An 8,274-nucleotide genomic window follows, 5' to 3' on the forward strand; every position below is an offset into this window, starting at 1 on the left:
GTTCCATCCATGTTCCACGTCGTGATTCTACGCGGTCTACAAGTCTCGATAGACGAGCGGCAGCGAAATTATGCAGCCTCAAGCGGGATTTTCAAAAAGAAAAAAAAAAAAAAAAAGGGGGAGGGGAAAAAATGCTCCCTTTTTTTTAAGGTGTGTACACGAGAACGGAATAAAAAATGTTGCGATAGCAGCGTCGACGATACGGTCTACATCGAATATGCGACACGAGCAAACACGCGGATTGTCGTGCTTGTGCATGCAAATTCGCGAATGCAGGTGCAGCGCACCGCCGTCGTTGGCCGCGTAACAGTAGTGGCGCGATGTAGCCGAATTAGTCGTCCGAAGACGTACGTGAAATTGTTGGAGAAGCGAGGGACGTATAAGTACATCTCCCCTCTTTATTCGTGCATAAAATCCATATTCTTCGAAGGAAACAACGCGCTCCGTCGCGTGAAAAATTTTGTCGACCACGTCGTATCAGAGGCAACCCCTTTTAGTCCTAGTCAACCTTATACCCTCTCTCGCCCACCCTCTGGCGTTTGTAAGCTTTGCGCCGTGCTAGAGCCGAGATTACATTCGAGCGTACCGCATCACCAGATATTCGGCTGCCACGAAAACTTGGAATTTTTAACTCGGCTATTTGAAAATTCCCAACTACCTCCTCCTCTGGGACTTATTTCTTTTTACACATCGTGTTCCAGTTCCTCGCTTCCTCACTTCGTTTGCTCGTTTCAAGATTTTAAAAATTGTCACGCGGAGAGACGCGATGCGAACCCGTGTATCGCGTACGAATTTAAATATTCAGAAATTTATCCTCTCTCCCGATTAATAACTCTCCATCGTATGGAACGATAGGCGTTCGGAATATAAATGGTAAATTCGTCGATACAACGGCAACGGTCGTGCGTTTTTTTCGAAAAATCGAAAAAAATTTTCATCGAAATATGGAATGGAAATCGATTATCGGATAAAAGAATAATTCGCTCCGAGTATAACTTAATTCAACTACGTTAATATCACGATCGATATATCGCACACCATCCAACGTTATATCCCATTCCGATTGCGCTTAGTGTCCATCCTTTCAGCGAGCACGATTCAAAGAATTTCCTTCCGACGATTCTAATTATCGTCTCGCGTGAACGGACGATTTTGCGACGTTCTTTCTAATAATAGATAACCCGAGCGATACTATTGAACGATATTATCGTTAAAAAGATTGTCCTCGGAGAGAGAGAACAATCGTCGCGAGAATGGTTTTCTCCGATCGTAACGTGGAACGTAAAGCTGTACTCGACTTTGAACTCGTCATGGGCATCATCGACCGATCGAAAGAACACCCATTACGCGTCCACGTAACAAGATATTGAATTTCTGTGGGGTTGTAAACCCCAGTCTCGAGCGGATTCGTGCCTTGAGATATAATAGGAACGCCTCCACACCTACTCGGCCGTGCTGTATTTCAGACCTCTCGCCACTTGAGGCACAGAGCGACTATACACACTCTAACAAACGCCCATTTTCAGACAATGAATATTTTAGTGCGCCCATGAAAGCACGCTTGAGCGCTTTTTTTTTGTCCTTGCCGCCCTCGTCACAAAAGGCATCATCGCGGCACGGTGTACGTGACGATCCTAACCCCTTGATCATTCAAGGAACACTGCCAGTAACTGGATCAAGTAACCGTACTCTCTTATCCTAGGAACAAGGTTCATTGTTTTCGACCCTTTCGCGCAACAGATCCAGCGATATCGTGCATCTTGACTGATTTATGACCTTACCCACGATAAGAATAAACGCGGAGATTGCGCTTACTTTACCCCCAAGCATTTTTCTTTACGATTACAATATCATATTCTAACATTGAGATTGAAAATGCGCGGGATGAACTTTAGAAGATTTATTTTGAATTAAATTTGATCGAAGAATGTAGAAAAATAAATAAATATATAAAAATGTAAATTATTATTTTTAATCTTATTGAATAATATATATATATTGAATAATATATAATGAATAAAGGAAAAAATAGATGAATTTTTTCCTTTCAACAGTACTTGGAACAGTTGTAAAAATATTCTTTTGCACTTTACAAATTAAAGTTTTCTATTAATTGTCTTTTATTTCAATATTTATTATTTGAATAAATAATGGCAATAAAAACCTGCGGATTTCTTTAGACAAGAATTTATCAAAGCTGCATGTTACCTATACCAGTTTCCTGCTATACCGATACATGATACGACATTTAGAAATAAGTAAAAGTAGATGAAGGTAAATGTTTTATAATCGTATTAATTATTTACCATTAAAAATTAAAAACCAAAGATTATTTGCGTAAATAAGGTTTAGCATAATCTAAAAACACTTTTAAGATTTTTAGATTATTAGCATTTTTATGTGAAATAAATTATCGTCGAATAAAAAAATTAATAAATTTTAGAAAATTGATTAATATTAATTTTGAAGAAATATTAAAAAAAAAAAAAAAAATACAAATATGGATGAAATGTTTAATAGATTTGAAATCTATTTCGCATCACATTTTTAAAATACCGATTTTAAAAAATCAGAATTCTTTCTTATGCCTTTTACGCAAGCTATAATTTATATATATATAAATTATTATATGTATATAAATTATATATACTTTATTAGTTCTTCATAATTCATATTAAAATATGCATATTGAAAATTATATTTTCTTAATAAATATCTTCTAAAATTTCCATTTTAATCATAAATTTAACTTAATTCACAAGCATTCTTATCTAACTCCAAACTTAATTTAAAAAAATATCCTACCTAGCCATAAATTCAACTTAATCTGCCTATTAAAAATCTAAAAGTTTTTCTCGAGTCTAACTATGTATATAAATATTTAAATAGAATGAGAGAAGAAAAGAAAGGAGAATATTGTATGGAATTAGTATATATTTTTAAAACTTAAATATCTTCCATGATGATTCCTGAAATTGTTCTATTCACATGAAATATTGAAAAAAAAAAAAAATGAATAAAAAAAAAATAGCCAGAAGGACTACCAAAATATAACAATCTATTCAAAGCCGAACAAACTGTGTGAAATCTGTTTTTATTTCGCAACACTAATGTATGAAAATTTTAAAAGAACGCGAAGAGTACTTTTTCAAGTTTATATTCTTTATTATGTAATGCAATTCTTAAATAAAAAAAAAAAAAAAAAAAGAAAAAAGATAGAAGACTCGCGAAAGCATATATATTCTCAGATAAGGTATTTTAATTATTTATGAAACTCTAATAAAACTAATTTATACTCACATTTTATTATACTAATAACGAAAGATTGCAATCATTATCAGAGACTGCCGCTGTACAATCATCTTCGTGCAATTCTTTCAATTGCAATTGATGATTGAAGAATAGGAATATATTTCCTGCAATTCAAGTGAAAAAAATATGGGCAATTTTTAAACGTAACATTATTTGAAACAACGCAATTTATCGCCGCAACACTAATTCTTAAATTAATTTTAATATAAAATTTAATATAAAATTTAATATTATTTTATGAATGAAAAAATATTTCAAATATCCCGATATCATAAATCGCAAAACTACAGGATGAATTCAAATAAAAAAAAATAAATAAAAATAGATTAATTCATAATCAAAATAATTAAAAACAACCGCGATATTTTTTACAACGCAACACTAAATCGCGATCAATTTAACATTATAAAATACGTGATTTTAATTTGAATGCAATTTAATTTTAATTCATTATTAATCAATCGCAACACTAATGCAAAATCGCGATGCCCATAATGAAATCTGGATCTGGATGATATGACCGGCATGCAATCGGTCAAATAACACAACATTTACTACATATTACTAAACAAGCACAGTGACAAAGTAATAACAATGACTTCCCATTCTTTGAACCCAAAAAAAAAAAAGATCCAAAAAATGGGGAGCCATTCGTTGCAGCCCTCTTCGTGACAATTTGTCGGGCCTCTTCGTCTTCTTTCTTCGGGCAACAAGCTCGCTGTAACTTAAATCTAGGCTCGAGATTCATTAATCATATTGACAAAAAAAAAAATATTAAATCACGGAATCTAAAACACATAGACGTGCAGAATCTCGAACGCAACGTTCGTTTCGAAATCGATTTCGCGATCGCGACCGCGGGAATTCGAAAAATCGAAGAGCAAAACCAGAGACGAATAGCATTCTCCATTCGTCTCAGCTTTATCCTCGATTTTTCAAATTTCATTTCCTGAAACAGATTGTCACGCGAAAACGCGCCTACCCGATCAGAGACAGTAACAATCTGCCCGGCCCTACCTACTTATAATTAACAAGCACACTAAAAGTACACTACCTATCCTACCTAACCCTATATTTAAAAAAATGGCAAAAGGCAGACATACCAACACATTCATTCCACGATTCTCACGCATAACACTCGGGCGCAAGTGCCTAAACTAGGGAGAACGTCCCGGGACGCCTCCGACACCCGAGCTTGGCACGCTACTTTCACACTCTAACTTTACGTACCATTTTTCTGAAATCAACTGAGGATGGCTAGTGACCATTGCGTAAATTGCGATAAAAAAATAATTAATTTCAATTGTCAATATTTAAAAGATATATATAATTTTTTAAAAAAACAAAATTATTAAAATAAATTATATGAATTTTAATATCAATATTTAATATAATGATATGATAAAAATAATAAGAATTATTTATAATCTGGACGTGTAATCATAATTGAATTAATAATCGAAACGACGCAATTCCACAGCCTAACCACACGCATACAATGTGGAAATTACGTCGTGCACGATGCACTAACCATCGTCAGTCGCTATAAAAAATTGTTATAAACTTATAAACTATGATCATCGTGCTCATTGCCTTTCTTTCATTCAAGTAGCACCTGGGCACGTGAGTGAGATCCTGGCAATAAACACGGAAAGGGTTAAACCTGAAAATCCTGAACTAAAATAGGTATTAAGAATATTTTCTAACGGGCTAATTTTCTTTGATCTTACTTTAACTTTGATAAATTTATTTAGTGAATTTAATGAAATTTTATTAATTTTACGTTAGAAAAGAAAAAATATAGACAATGTACAAAGAATTTATTTATTTAATTAATAAATTTATTTTTAATAATTAATAATTAGAAATAATTGACACTTTATGAAATATTAATAAAAATAATCTTAGGCGATTTTTTGATCAAAGCAAATTTTCGAAAATTCGAAAACAGTGTTCAAAATATTACTTTGATTCCAAAATCTGCCTATCGCGAAATGTTTTCTTGCACATAAAATTTCATATATTTTTATACGAAGAAAATAAATTAATTTCTTTTCAATTTATATTTAAGTTCATTATTAATATATTAAAAAAATATTAAATAATAAAATCAATATATTAAAAATTGTTAATGTACAATCTTTATTATTATATGATAATTTTTTGGTTGATATTTTTGAAAATCAGAGGAGATTTAATTTCATTCAATACAATATTCAATTAATTAAAATCAATTTCAATATTTTTTATTTATTCCAATATTCATATGTTGAATACTTTAATTTTATAAATTAATATAGCAAACATATAAAATTAATTATTAATTTTTTAATAAAAAAACACGTTGTGCAAGAAAACCTATCCTGATCTGATAAATAAAACACAAAAAACAGAAGTGTTATTACTCAAGGGTATAATAAGTACCCATGGTCACTGTGCTCGTGCAAAATTCTACGTATACAACCAGTCACCCGTGTCGATTCAGATCTTTCATCCTACGACATGATTGAGTGACCAGAGGAACAAAAATGCATGCGACTCACCATTAGATGCGAAGAACGTTGTTCAAAACAGCTATGTATAACAAGAAATCATTGTAAAAGCTGAGAAATATCTATAACAAAGAACATAATAATTTAAAAGAGTTTTTAAGAAAATTCTTAAAAAAAAAAAATAATAATAATAATAATAAAATAATGAAATATAAAATTTTATTAAACTTGCAATATGAAAATAATAAAAATTAATATTTTAATAACGTAATAATAAAAATAAAAAAATATACAACTTGAAATTTAAAAGTTAAAAATCTTTGATTTTATTTCAATAAAAAAATAAAAGTTACCTCTTCGCGTGATGGATGATCACTTTATTATGTTGATGCACTGATTCTAACTTATAATTGAAAACGATTATTTAAAAAAAAGAAAAGATTAACATCCGTTTAAATTGAAATTGACGAACAACACTGACTCTAATTTCACGTGTGATTATTGAAATTAAATTTAATTAATGCTATTGTTCTTTAAAAAAAACGTTAAAAAAACTTATGCAATAAACACTGACTCTATTAACCGCATTGCACGCGGCCACAAAAATTCTCTGAAAATAAAATGTTATTAATATAAAAGAATAAAATAGAAAAAGAAGAAAAATATTGATATATTAAATTTCGAATTGATTATTAATTTTTCAAATATAAAAAAATGTCATATGTATATAATAAAATAGAATTTATTTATATTATAATAAATTAAAATGAAATAAAAGAAAAAAGAATGATCTTTTAGTTCTTTTTTCTTTAATTTTAGTATTTTCAATAATATATGATTTTTAATAATATAATATAAATTATTTAATAACAACAAAAATTATTAATAATCAACAAAAACAAAAGTATAATAGTATAATAAAAATACAATAAAATAATACAATAAAATATTCAACTTTACCACATAAAGACATAAAGATGTAATGGCATCCATATTGAATTTTTTCCCGCCTTAAAAATGTAGTCCAATAATCCATAGAAGAGGAAATTAAAATCTTCAAAATCTTCAAAAATAAAAAAATAAATATATAAAATATATAGAACGAACCAATTATATTAAAATAAAATAATAATTAAATATAAATTTTATTTCAGAAAGTCATAATATAAATTATTTGTAACTCTAACCTGTAATTTTAAAAGATGGATAAAAAGAAGAAAAATAATTTAGTTGTCAAAAAATTTTCAATTATAACAAAAGACGTATTAATAACAAACGTATTAATAAATTAATATGTAAACTATAAGAAAAAAAACTATGAATAAATATTACACAGAAATAAATTATAACACCACAAGGAAACGCGACACGTCTAAACTCTATAATTATCGAGACTAAAATGACACCTCGCGCTCCGAATTCGATTATCGAATTAGATTGGAGAGGGGGAATATACTCGATAGTTTGGCAACAAATCGAAACATAACGAAACATGTCGAGCATGGCACGAACGCGATTCCTAATTTCTTGGAAAAGATACATGATAAGAAATGTTTATATTCTCGACCAACATATTCTCGATAACATAACATATTAATTCATAACATAGTAAAGAAAAAAGACAAAAGTAAATAATATAGAATAATATATACGCATTTAGAAAAGGGAAATATATTATTTAAATAATTTACGCAATAAAATTGATTATAATGAATATTTATTGTATTTTTATTTCAATATGAATATAAAATGAATAAAAATCTATATTAATATGTCTATTTTTATGGAAAAAATAAAATCTTACCGGATATGTAGGAAAATCATCGGCTATAAATCATGGTGTGCATGCACAAATCCGCCATTTTTCCAATATCATTTAATGATGCCAATAAAACGATAATCTAATAAAATAAAAACCAAAACGATCATACAAATGTATAAATTTACAATTAAAATAGAGTAAATAATTGAAATCCTACTAAAATGTTTTACAATATGATACAGGATACCGATAACCTCAACAATTAAATAAAAGATTGAAAATAAAATCACCAAAAAACTTCAAGGATTAATTAATTTCGATATTATAATGATTAATAGACACTAAATATTAAATAAATAAAGCAATAGATTATAATTAATAGAATAGAAATAGACTTACTTATTGCGTAGTAGAAATGAAACACCTCGAAACCGGTAACACATCCTATCGCTATGTTTTTCGGCAGAACAATGACGCCGCGTGCCACAAATTTGCCTAAGATGTTTCTAATTGGCTGAATTTGCCTAAGGTGTTTCTAATTGGCTAATCGGCGTCTTTCCTTATTTACTTAAACGCGCGAAAATTGAAGAATTACATATGAATTAATTATGAATTTCTATAATATTAAATATTCCTACGAAAATACATTTATTAAAAATACAATAAAAATTAATTATTAATAATGATTTGACATATTTTTATAATATA

At 29.2% G+C, this 8,274-nt stretch overlaps 1 long non-coding RNA gene across 1 annotated transcript; it reads right to left on the reverse strand.

The window, feature by feature from the left end:
- Window positions 1–5,647: 5,647 nt before the first annotated feature.
- LOC116186843 lies at window positions 5,648–8,051 on the reverse strand. Its single transcript, XR_004151902.1, has 5 exons — window positions 7,966–8,051; window positions 7,609–7,705; window positions 6,765–6,867; window positions 6,158–6,414; window positions 5,648–5,926 (listed from the first exon to the last, which is right to left on the reverse strand). It is a non-coding gene; the product is annotated as an uncharacterized LOC116186843 (long non-coding RNA).
- Between the last annotated feature and the right edge of the window lie 223 nt (window positions 8,052–8,274).

This window comes from Apis dorsata, unplaced genomic scaffold, assembly GCF_000469605.1.
Source record: "Apis dorsata unplaced genomic scaffold, Apis dorsata 1.3 scaffold_61, whole genome shotgun sequence".
Taxonomy (NCBI): domain Eukaryota; kingdom Metazoa; phylum Arthropoda; class Insecta; order Hymenoptera; family Apidae; genus Apis; species Apis dorsata.